Below are 12,680 nucleotides of genomic sequence, written 5' to 3'. Positions count from 1 at the left end.
TTGGCGAAAATCACCCAATGTTCAAGGTTATAGCCTTGATCTCTTTTAAAAGTAATTTCTTGTTTCCACAACATAAATATTATATGCAAGAATGTGTTACACTACTTTATTACACAGCTCTCTAGAATACTTAATTCTGATCAGTAAATAATGGGCAAATTTTTATTGTACAGTTATTAAACTTTATAATTGAGCTATGTTTGTCCCAAACAACGGATTTACTACACAGGTGTGCTAGTTTCATGTCTAACCATGTCACTCTGTGGTCTCTTTCTCCTCACATAATAAAATTATTTACTTCTTAGTTGGTAGGAAGCCATGTAATAAGTGGGAGAATGTACTGTACAGTCATGGTGATAATATTGACTGTAAAAAGTTTGAGAGAGGCCTCAGATGATGCAAAGGCACAGATGTCAGTCCTCTAAATGTGAGATCAGATGCCACTCCTGCAGATTAGGTCATAGCTGATTAAAAATTTGCTGTCAAATTTTAAGTCATACAGTAAACTAATGTCAAGCTGCATTCACCTCTGCATATACTCTGGATACAGAACATTCCCAAAACATAAACCAATCAACCCAAACTCTGATCAAACACTTGGAAGATGTATTATACATGCATGCTTACATATCCACAATATTATATACAGCACAAATTGCTTGCTTTAACTTGTTGCTCAGGGATAGATTAATAGTTATCCACAAGCACTAACAAAAACTGTACAAGTCAAGCCATCAAGCATTAAACATTAATACAGTGTTTATAAGGAAGCAGTTTCACAATATGTAAAACAGGACCAAAATTAGACAGATTTACAGGCATTAGCGGTCTTGTTTGTAAAACAGATCACCTTCAAAAATAGCTTTTGCTAGCTAAGGCATAAAATGTTTGGAAAGGTGATTTAGGTGATTAACTTGATTTAGTTGGAGAGTCAGGTTGAATTTATGTGTGCATGGCTTTATGTGTTAAAAATAGTAGGGGAAACTACTTAATGATAGTTCACCAACATCAATAAAATTAGCAACCTATCATGCAACATAACGTCTAGGTTACGTATGTAACCTCCGTTCCCCGATGGAGGGAACGAGACGTTGTGTCAGAGAAGCGACACTAGGGGTCTCTCTTGAGCGCCGATATTCACCTCTGAACTATGAAAAAAGGCCAATGAGAGTTGGCAACCAGTATTTGCATGTCCCGCCCCCGGACATACGGGTATTTAAGCGGCGCAAATACGGGAGTTCATTCAGGATTTTTCTGAGGAGCCGGAAATGGTCCAGCCACAACAGGGGCTCAGCTCAGCGACGTGGCAGGGGAGACACAACGTCTCGTTCCCTCCATCGGGGAACGGAGGTTACATACGTAACCTAGACGTTCCCCTTCTGTCGCTCTCTCCACCTTGTGTCAGAGAAGCGACACTAGGGGTCCACTTAAAAAGAGCCATGCGCTGAGCCGTGTACGTGATCCGCTGATACAGGAGCGAGCAGGTATTCCTACGTGCAGAACGACCAACTGTATCAGGCTGCACGTACCCTTCCCCAATGCCCCATTTAAGCCATCAGGATTCCTTATCGTTACCCTGGAGGGGGGAACAAGGTGACGGCCGCCAACATGGGAACGGGCCAGCCTGGCTGGGCCTCTTTTCTCTCTATGTTTCTCGCATAGAGCAACTACGGCTGGGGCCCTTACACGCATTGAGGGAAGGGGGTCTTAGCCCTTATTAGGGCGGAGAAGACCCTGCGGAGGCCACACCTACCCGGGAGGGGAGGCAAATTTTGAGTGGCAAATACATCGCATGGCCTATACTTAGGTCTTATGCGGAACAGTAGTGCGGTGGTAGATCCAGCCTCGCAGAGGGGGGAAGCATACAGCACGGCACCCGAGGCAGCTGTAACTGCCTAAGTGAAACACGGAGTCAACTCTCGTGAGGGGACAGAACCGTGGTTTTACACACAGGGGGAGTCCGAACAGGAGGCCTTACCTGTGGGGCACCTATACCAGTACAGGGTAGCTAGTGGTACCCGCAGTGGTTTGGGTCGGCGAAGTTCCTCCGCAGAGAACTGCGACCCACGAGGGCTAGGGAGGAGTCAACCAGTGTCCCAAACCTGGGATCTCCTGGGAAAGAAGGCGACTGTTTCCCTGGTTAGGGGAAGGGCGCTGGGTGAAAGCGATTCACCCGGTCAGATCGTGGACGCGCCACCGAAGTTCTCACGGGCTCGGTACCTGAGAGAACACGGGACGATACTGACTCAACTCGGAGATTGTAGAATCTCGCAAAAGTGTTAGGTGTTGCCCAGCCCGCTGCTCTACAAATGTCTGCTAGGGCAGTGCCCCTAGCCACACTCGACCTCAACACTCCTGGTGGAGTGGGCTCGGACCCGCAAAGGGGGGGGCATGGCCTGGGTGTGATAAGCCAGGGAAATGGCGTCGACAACCCAGTGGGCGAGTCTCTGCTTGGAGACAGCATTCCCTTTCTGCTGTCCCCCAAGGCGCGTACTGAACACAGCAGTGAAAGGGCTGGGTCTGCCTCCTCCAGGGGCAGCGCTTGCAGGTTCACCACCTGATCCCTGAAGGGTGTGATAGGAACCTTGGGCACGTAGCCCGGTCGCGGTCTTAGGATCACGAAAGTGTCCACCGGACCGAACTCCAGGCAAGCGTCGCTAACAGAGAACGCATGCAGGTCCCCGACCCTCTTGATGGAAGCGAGCGCGATCAGCAGGGCGGTCTTGAGAGAGAGAGCCCTGAGTCCAACTGAGTCAAGCGGCTCGAAGGGGGGTCTCCGGATTCCCATAAGGATGACCGAGAGATCCCAGGAGGGAAACAGGTTAGGCCGGGAGGGAGTCATCCTCCGGGAACCTTTTAGGAACCTGACAATTAAGTCGTGCTTACCAAGAGACTTGCTGTCTACCGTGTCGTGGTGGGTCAGCGATAGCGCAACATACACCTTGAGGGTGGAGGGGACAGCCTCCTCTCCAGCCTCTCCTGAAGAAACACGAGCACTGACCTAACTGCGCGACTTCTGCGGGTCTTCGGCTCGGAAGAACACCAATCTGCGAACAGACGCCACTTCAGGGCGTAAAGATGCCTGGTCGAAGGGGCTCTGGCTTGGTTAATCGTGTCTATGACGGCCGAAGGTAGGCCGGCTAGATCCTCCGCGTCCCGTCCAGGGACCAGACGTGGAGATTCCAGAGGTCTGGATGCGGATGCCAGAGCGTGCCCCGTCCCTGAGAAAGAAGGTCCTTCCTCAGGGGAATTCGCCAGGGAGGGGCTGTCATGAGGAGCGTGAGATCCGAAAACCACGTCCGGTTGGGCCAGTAGGGGGCCACCAGAGTGACTTGCTCCTTGTCCTCCCTGACCCTGCATAGCACCTGTGCAAGAAGGCTCACTGGGGGAAAGGCGTAGTTGCGCCGCCCCGCAGGCCAGCTGTGCCCCAGAGCATCTGTCCCCAGGGGAGCCTCTGTGAGGGCATACCAGAGCGGACAGTGGGAGGTTTCCTGGGAGGCAAACAGGTCTACCTGGGCCTTGCCGAACCTGTCCCAAATCAGCTGGACCGATTGGGGGTGGAGCCTCCACTCTCCGCCGGGCAAGTTTTGCCTTGACAGCGCATCCGCTATCACATTGAGGTTGCTGGGGATGTGAGTGGCGCGCAGTGACTCCAGTCGCTGCTGACTCCAAAGGAGGAGACGACGGGCGAGCTGTGACATGTGGAGGGAGCGTACTCCGCCTTGGCGGTTTATGTAGGCCACCACCGTGGTGCTGTCTGTCCTGACTAGGACATGCTTGCCACAAATCAATGGAAGAAATTTCTTCAGGGCAAGAAAAACGGCCAGCAGCTCTAGGCAGTTGATGTGCCAGCGCAGTGGGCCTCGGTTCCACCGGCCTGCGGCTGCGCGCCCATTGCACACGGCGCCCCAACCCAATTTGGAGGCGTCGGTTGTAAACAGAACGCGACGGGACACCTGCTGCAAGGGTACTCCTGCCCGTAGAAAGCAGAGGTCTGTCCAGGGTTTGAAGGTTTGGAGGCAGGCGGGGGTAACTTCCACGCCGTGCGTGCCGTGGCGCCATGCTCGTCTCAGGACTCGAGTCTGGAGCCAATGCTGAAGTGGTCTCATATGCATCAACCCCAGCGGCGCGGCCGCCGCGGAGGATGCCATATGCCCCAGGAGCCGTTGGAAACGTTTCAAAGGGACCACGGTGCCTGGTTCGAAAGAAGCGAGGCATTCCAGCACTGACTGAGCACGCTCGTTGGAGAGACGTGCTGTCATTGAGACTGAGTCTAACTCCAAACCGAGAAAAGAGATGCTCTGGACCGGGGTGAGCTTGCTCTTTTCCCAGTTGACCTGAAACCCTAAACGGCTGAGGTGCTCGAGCACCTGGTCTCTGTGTGCGCATAGTAATTCCTGCGAGGAGGCCAAAATGAGCCAATCGTCGAGGTAATTGAGTATGCCTATGCCCGCTCCTCGTAGCGGGGCAAGAGCCGCCTCTGCGACCTTCGTGAAGACGCGAGGGGACAGAGACAGGCCGAAGGGGAGGACCTTGTACTGATACGCCTGGCCGTCGAACGCGAACCATAGAAAGGGTCGATGTCGAGGGCGAATTGAGACGTGGAAGTACGCGTCCTTCAGGTCTACCGCTGCGAACCAATCTAAATGCCGGACGCCAGATAGAATTTGTTTCTGGGTAAGCATTTTGAACGGGAGTTTGGACAGGGTCTGATTGAAAACTCGCAGGTCCAAGATCGGTCGTATGCCGCCGCCTTTCTTGGGTACAACGAAGTAAGGGCTGTAGAAACCCTTCTTTGTTTCGGTCGGAGGGACAGGCCCTATCGCGTCCTTGATTAGAATGGAGGCGATTTCCTCGCGCAGGGAGTGGGCATGTTCGCCGTGCACTGCAGAGGAACGAACGCCCACGAAGGGGGGCGGAGACCTGGCAAACTGAATTGCATAACCGAGTCGGATGGTCCGGTGCAGCCACCGTGACGAGCTGGGCAGTGAAAGCCATGCCTCTAAGCTCCGTGCTAGGGGCACCAAGGGGACGAGTATTTTGGGCGTACCCGGCAGGGCTTTGCAGCGGTGCGGAACAGGTAACGCGGTGTCGGGAGGCGCTGTGGCGTCCCAAGGCTCTAGTGCTGAGAATAAACTCAAAGCACTTACCTTGTTCCACGCACCCGGCAGGGGGCGGGTTCGTGACTGAGGAGGAGGTCTGATGCTGGCGTCCTCTGGACTCGTCTGAACCGGCCGGCTGGGGAACAGTCATGGGGCTGAGGGCGGAAGCACCGCATCCTGGGCGCCGAGACTGTTGAGGCCTGAAAGCAAGGTGCTGTGAGAATGGCATTTGCAGGCCATGTGACCCAGAGGTAAAGGAAATAGCTCTTTTATTGAGAATTTGGGTACGGCAAATGAAAAAACAAAAGATTCTCCTCCCGGCCCTCCACCGGGGGACGGAGCGGTCTTACCACCTCCGGAGCTAACTTCTCGTCCTCTGGGTCCGCTCTCTCAGGGACGTTTGGGAGCCTTCCGGGTCCTCGAAGGGGTCCGTGAGGCAGGAGGTGTACGCTTCCTGCGGTTTGCTCGACGCCGGGGCTGAGAGCTGGGCCCAGGTTGGGGTGGAGCAGAAGGTCTTCTGGCCGCGGGAGGACGCCCTCGGCGAGCAGGTGGGGCTTGGGCCGTGGCGGCAAGCTTGCGGCGCGGCATGATGTGCGAAATGGCCTCCGTCTGCTTCTTCACCAGGGAGAACTGCTGGGCAATGTCCTCAACGGTGTCGCCAAAGAGGCCGAACTGGGAGACAGGGGCGTTGAGGAAGCGAGTCTTGTCAGCTTCACGCATCTCAACCAAGTCCAGCCATTGCTGACGTTCCTGGACCACCAGAGTGGCCATCGCCTGCCCGAGTGCCTGCGCTGTGACCTTCGTCGCTCTCAGGGTGAGGTCGGTCGCTGAGCGCAGTTCCTGCAGCGTGTCGGGATCAGGGCCACCCCCGTGCATGTTGCGAAGTGCCTTGGCTTGGTGGACCTGCAGGAGAGCCATGGCATGCAGGGCGGAAGCGGCGCGTCCGGTAGTGCTGTAGGCCTTCAAGGTGAGCGAGGATGTTGCTCTACAGGACCGGGAAGGGAGTACAGGGCGGCCCCGCCAGGTGGTAGTGCTTCCGGGACATAAGTGGAGCGCAACAGCTCTATCCACCTGGGGGATCTCTGTGTACCCGTGGCGCACTCCGGCGGATGAGATGAGCAGATGGCGGTGCGACGAGTGGAGAGGGGTGCTCTCCACGAAGATGTCAGCTCATCATGCACCTCTGGGAAGAAAGGAACCGGGGGGGTGAGGCTGTGAGCGGCGCCCAACGCCCAAGAACCAATCGTCCAGCCGTGATGGCTGTGGGGAGGATGGAGGGTTCCAATCCAGACCCACGCTGTTGGCTGCCCGGGAAAGCATATCGGACATCTGTGCGTCGGCCTTCTCCTGGGCGTGCAAGCCCGAAGGCGGCAGCCCAGAGGAGCCCTCAGCATCAGAGCCCACGCCCTCCAATGTCGCGGCGAAATCATCTGCTTCCATCGCAAGAGGGTAGGCAGACTGGCTGTGAGGCGAGTCGCCGCCACCTCAAGCGGGGACGGGAGTCAACGAGCGTGCCGGGGCGCGGGTGGTCCGAGGGGGCGTACCTGGCGGAGCTGCACCCGCTGCCATCCGCGAATCGCCTCCATCGCCAGCCGCATCGTCCTCAATCCCGTGGGAAGAAGGAGCGACGCGGGGGGCGGCTGGAGTGGCCTGCTTACGGTTGTAAGCAAGCCGCGACCGCAACGTTGTCATGGTCATGTTCTCGCAATGAGAACATGAACCATCCACAAACGCAGCCTCAGTGTGATCGCTGCCCAGACACACGAGACAACGCCTGTGGCCGTCGGAAGCGGAGAGTACTCTACCGCATCCAGGAACAACACAGGGGCGGAAAGTCATCTTTATAAAGACGCGTCCTGAAAAGGACGTTCAACGCTGCTGTGTTTTTGCTCTTTTAGAGGAAATTACTCTTTTAAATAAAATCACTCTTTTATGAATGAAAGAACTCGTGAGAGATCTTTCTTTATCTGCAACTGTCGATGCGCTCAGGGGCAGGAAGTGCACAGCTGTGCAAACAGGAGAAAGCCGCTGTTGTGCGCCGTAGAATCTAACAGCATGCAGCAGAGGATAGCAGGAACTCGGTGTGTAAAACGCAGCAGTCTGCAAACACGACCATCGGCTCTGAAGAAATTTTCTGAATGAACTCCCGTATTTGCGCCGCTTAAATACCCGTATGTCCGGGGCGGACATGCAAATACTGGTTGCCAACTCTCATTGGCCTTTTTTCATAGTTCAGAGGTGAATATCGGCGCTCAAGAGAGACCCCTAGTGTCGCTTCTCTGACACAACGTGGAGAGAGCGACAGAAGGGGAACAATATTAATAATATAGTTACTAAGGTATGAATCTAAAACAGGTAGCCTAAAAAAATGTAACTGCACTCAGCAACCTGTGTGTGAATGGCAAAGAAAATGCAGCGCCGACTAATAATAAGCAAGCCATGATTGAAGAAAAACAATTCAACCACAGTTAATGCGAGTTAAAAATTATTCAAATAATCTCTTATGTGGAAAAAAATATCCTTCATAGTAAAAGAAGATCATTCTTCATGACCTACAAAGGTTTCCAGGTTAAATTTCCATAGATCAAGATCAAAATGGACTTCCTTGTGAAATAGTTAAATGTTGTCTAGTTTAAAAAATCTTTCTTCTTGGGGCTTTTTTGTGCAGGTGCTGTCCAATGCTGACAGTAGATAATGCAATGATAACATGGTCTACTGGAACATGTTGAAACAGGAGCATTTCTTCATGAGTTCAAGGGATATTTATTAAGTAGAGGAAAGTAAGAATCCAAAGGAGCCGAGAAAGGCTAAAAATAATTTAAACTGGGATGGGGCCTGGCTTAGATGTTTGTCAGAGCTGCTTACTGAGCAGTTGTATCACCTACACACACTCACAGCGAAATCGTAAGGACTCATATGACTTTTCTAAATTTGGCTAATTCGTATGATATCATACGACTGCACTCACATGACATTCACTACATCCAATGATGTCGCTGCCTGGACATCGTTTCCATCTAATACGCGACAATGACTTGCTTCTATCACACACAACAACTTCCTATCATGTTTGCACACTCTACTGATTAGTTAGGTTTAGATAAGTGTAAGGGCATAATATTAATAAGCATGTCCTTAATGCCTCGTGCGTGAAACTTGCGCTTACTTCCTTATTAGACATCCGGGCATTTCCACGTGATGAAATCATATGAAATAGCCAACTCATAAAATATGTAAAGATTTTCATGAGACTGGGTTGAAATGCATAGCATTTATGACCAAACATAACATAATTCCCTTAAATATATCAAATAAAATCTATAGCTAAAAAAACAATGTAATGTAATGTAATAGGAACCAAGATCAAAGTGTCAGGACATAAGAACGGCTGTTTCAGCTATTGAGTTTGCTGTATGTTCAGACACATATGACACTGCACAGGTGGTCCACTTTCACAGAGGCTGCAACAAGCTGCAACAACTGCTGCCTCATGTTTCCTCAGTTGCGTCACCTGCTGTGTGTCAGCACTGGGGAAAGCTGTAGCCTGCTATTTCTTCTTCCACGCACAGCTGACTCACCAGTACACCAGCAAATCTATATGCCTTCCACTTCTAACTTATCACATCAGATCAGTTCATTGGGGTTTCCACAGTTATGGGTTTTATGGGTCACTGTTTTACACAGACTGCATCTGTGTCACACCTTCCTGAAGTGACTAACTCAAAGTCAATAAATCATAATTAAAGTACTAACTCATAATAAAGTTGGAAAAAATGAACAGATAAATCCATGTCTCTAGGTGTAAATATATATATTTGAACACTTAGACATGGCTTTAGGCTCTAATATGTAATTTCTTGAACTTTATTTTGAGTTAGTACATTATGATATATTGACTTTGAGTAATATGATAATTATGCAATTAGGTAATAAGTGTTTTCTCTAGGAGTGGTTTTGTATGTAGGTTTCACACGCGTAGTTAAAACACCTGTTATATTTAAATTATTTTAAATTCTGTAATCCGAACAGCAATCAGTATCATAATGTTTGTAAGGACTGTTGGGCAAACAGGCAGGGTCGGCGCCACGAGGGGGCCCCAGGGGGCCTGGCCCGGCCACCTAGTTCACTGTGCCCCCTCACCTCTGGTCAGCAAACCACCCTGCCTCGGAACGTGATTTCAGCAACAGGCAGGCTACCAATGTGCCCTCTTATTCCTGACATATTATAATTAACTACACATATATAGGCTATATATATATAAAAAATCTATTTTGTAAATTAATTTAGTTTTACCATGATTAAATCAGCTTTGCAAATTTGCATCTGCACTCCTGACAGGCGATTAACTAAATTACTTCACTAGCAGCTTGTATGTATATGGGTGATTATATAATTAGGGGTACATTTCAAGTCCTTGGGTTGTATTTATCATTTTCCCTGAATATTCACTTCAAGCAATGATCACTTTTATATTTGGGCACATTTCTCTTTATTTCATGCAGAAAAGTAAACCAGTTCCATAAGTTAATTAGGAGAAAATGCATATGTTGTACTGGAAATTGCCATTTTTGTGCTGTCCAATTTGCTAAAAGTCAAGTTTTGCCTTTCAAATTAACACTGCAATATATATTTTTATATATTATTTTCATCATTATTTGTTAAAAATAATCATTAAAACAAGGCAAATGTATATTAAAAACTAATTCACTCATTTATATCTATTAAATTATTAACTTTGTGTGTGTCCAAGAAATCTTTGTCAACTGTGTTACCCATTGACAAACCCCCTATAAATCAGCAGTGGTTTGTTCCAAAGTCACATGTCCAACATCATGTGATGTCACATCCTTCAGTGGCGGGAATTTTAAATACAGTGTGCTAAGTTTCTACTCCTCCTCTTCAATTTGTAATCATTATTATAGTCTACACATAGAGTAGATGAATTGCTCATCAACCGTGTTATCAACATGGTCTTGTGTACTTACTTTAGATATTATATTTACAAAAATGTAGAGAAAATGTATAAAAACACGAGTTGATCAAGGTAATGTGGGGACATGTTCAAGGTCTACAGTTAGCACAAGATCCTAAAATGGAAGAAATGTCAGCTGTGTTACTTGTCAACTGTGTTACCCATCAAGTGTAACACAGTTGACAGGGATTAACACGGTTGACAATGTTAGCTGGGTTTCTTGTCATAGTTTATGCCTATATTGAGTATTGTTGATAAAAACTATTGTTATTACACAGCTGAGAAGCAGCGCCAGTACAGGGCTCAGCGTGATGCTGATCCTGAGAGAAGGGCTGCGTATTTACAGAAACACAGAAGGACGTGCGTGGCATGAGGACAAAAAGCTAGGAAAGGTGAAGACAGTGAAAGATTTAAGTGAGAGGGAGAAGAGAAGGAAACAAGCATATTGGAGAAAAGCCCAACACCAGTCCAGAGAGAGATAGCAAGTGATAGATAACCAGGTTACTCTGAGTCCTGAAGTTGATCCACAGCCTCTGATGTCAAGGTAGAGATTTTGTGAACAACATGCAGAAAATAGTTTTAACAATAGATTTGATTATGAAATTATGGTGAAAAGACTAGAGTAATTGCTGGTCATCCTAATTCTGTCCAGTGAGCATAAATGAAAACACATGATCAATGAAGTAATGCTTTGTGTATCATATCAGACAGAGAATTGCTGGAAGGAAGAAAGTCCAGAGAAGGGAGTCAAAATTGTACAGGGAGATTCATACTTATAGTCTGTTTTGTGATTGAGACTAATTAAGTATTAACAGAATTTTTTAAAGTTGTTTTCTCCATTGTTTCAAGAGAGTTAATTAGATTCCTCTGATAGGAGGGAATTTATTGTAATTGACAGTTTTATTATTATTATTATTATTCTCCTTTAGCCTCAATAGCTCAAAAAGTCACTGGTCAAAAATCTTCTAAATTGGTACATTGATACTACATGCCAACAGGAACCCACAAACCAAGAATGGCCCACATTCACCCTTAGGGGCGCTACAAACCATGCCCAAAATTCCCATTTTCTGGTCAAAAATGTTCTAATTTGGTACATTGATAATACAGGCCAGCAGAAACCCACAAACCAAGAATGGCCCACATTCAGCCCTTTAGGGGCGCTACAGGCATTGCCCAAAATTCCCATTTTCTGGTTAAAAAATTTATCATTTTGTACATTGATACTACTAGCCAACAGGAATCCACAAACCAAGAATTGCCCACATTCAGCCCTTTAGGGGCGCTACAGGCCACTTCCAAAAGTCTCATTTTCTGTTCAAAAATGTTCTAAATTGGTACATTGATACTACAGGCCAACAGGAACCCACAAATCAAGAATGGCCCACATACATCTTTAGGGGCGCTACAGACCACGCTCAAATGTCCAATTTTCAAACTGATGGCATTTTCACCCAATTTGTCAAATTCGGTCGGAAACTTAATGTACATACCTAATTTCTCATTGGAAACAAAAAGCCTCAAGGATCCATTAGGTCCGGTATGATGGATTTTCCTGTACACTGAAAATGTTTAGCTTAGGATTCAGACAGAAATACATGTTTTTGGATTCCTCCATTGGAAGGGTTTAACCCCAACCCTCTACTGATCAATTTTAAATGATTTGCCATTTTGAGGAGGAATCGCATTGCTGCTTGCAGCTATATTTAATTACTTGTTGCAGACACTTGTCAAAATAAAAGGTTTTATTTTAAAGAAAGGTTTCTCTTTTTCTCCTAATGCATCTTGTCAACCGTGTTACTCCTGTCAACTGTGTTACTTTATCTGTCAATTGTGTTACGTGTGATTTTTGTGTCATAAATCTTTAAATGTAGGCTAAAATTTAATAAAAATGATAAAAAGGACATCTCTAGAGTGAACAGTATTACATAAAGCATTTAAAGCATTTAATAACTCTAAATTCAGTGTAATGGAGAATTATGTTGAAACAATATCCATCCTTGATGATAGTATACCAAAGAATATCCGTTATTCAGTTTAAAATTAATATTTTTTAAATCAGTTAGACAGACAACCTCAAAACCCCTGGTGAATAGACTCAAGAACTTTCAAACAAATGTTTTATCATATGTGTAGTACTTCATTTATGTCTTCTATGACATCACTTTTGTCTGTAACACAGTTGACAAAACAATGAATCGAATATTTATTTTCATTTAAATATTTAAAAAGTAATTCGAGCTTAAGCTTGCCAACTAATGAATTTAGAACAATATGGGGGTATATTATGGAAACAACTAGATTATTTTGCAGAAAATCACAATGATTTTTTCAGTTTTTTGTTGATCTGAAATGTACCCCTAATTATATAATCACCCATATGCGCACAATCTCGGCAGCGAAGATGAATTCAGCATTCTCTGGGACACAGTTACAGCGAGCACGAAAGATACACCTGTCCCAGCAAAACGGAGTCGACAGGTAAACAAGAACCTGAGTATGTAGTTGAAGAAACAACTGGAGCCAACATCAATGATAAAGTGGAGCTACGCAGGCTTTGGATCATATTCTTGGTGAAATGGAAGTGCGTTTCAGTGAACGTAATT

Source organism: Xyrauchen texanus, chromosome 5 (assembly GCF_025860055.1).
Source record: "Xyrauchen texanus isolate HMW12.3.18 chromosome 5, RBS_HiC_50CHRs, whole genome shotgun sequence".
NCBI classification, from domain to species: Eukaryota; Metazoa; Chordata; class Actinopteri; order Cypriniformes; family Catostomidae; genus Xyrauchen; species Xyrauchen texanus.
Note: the sequence above shows the minus strand (reverse complement) of the source record.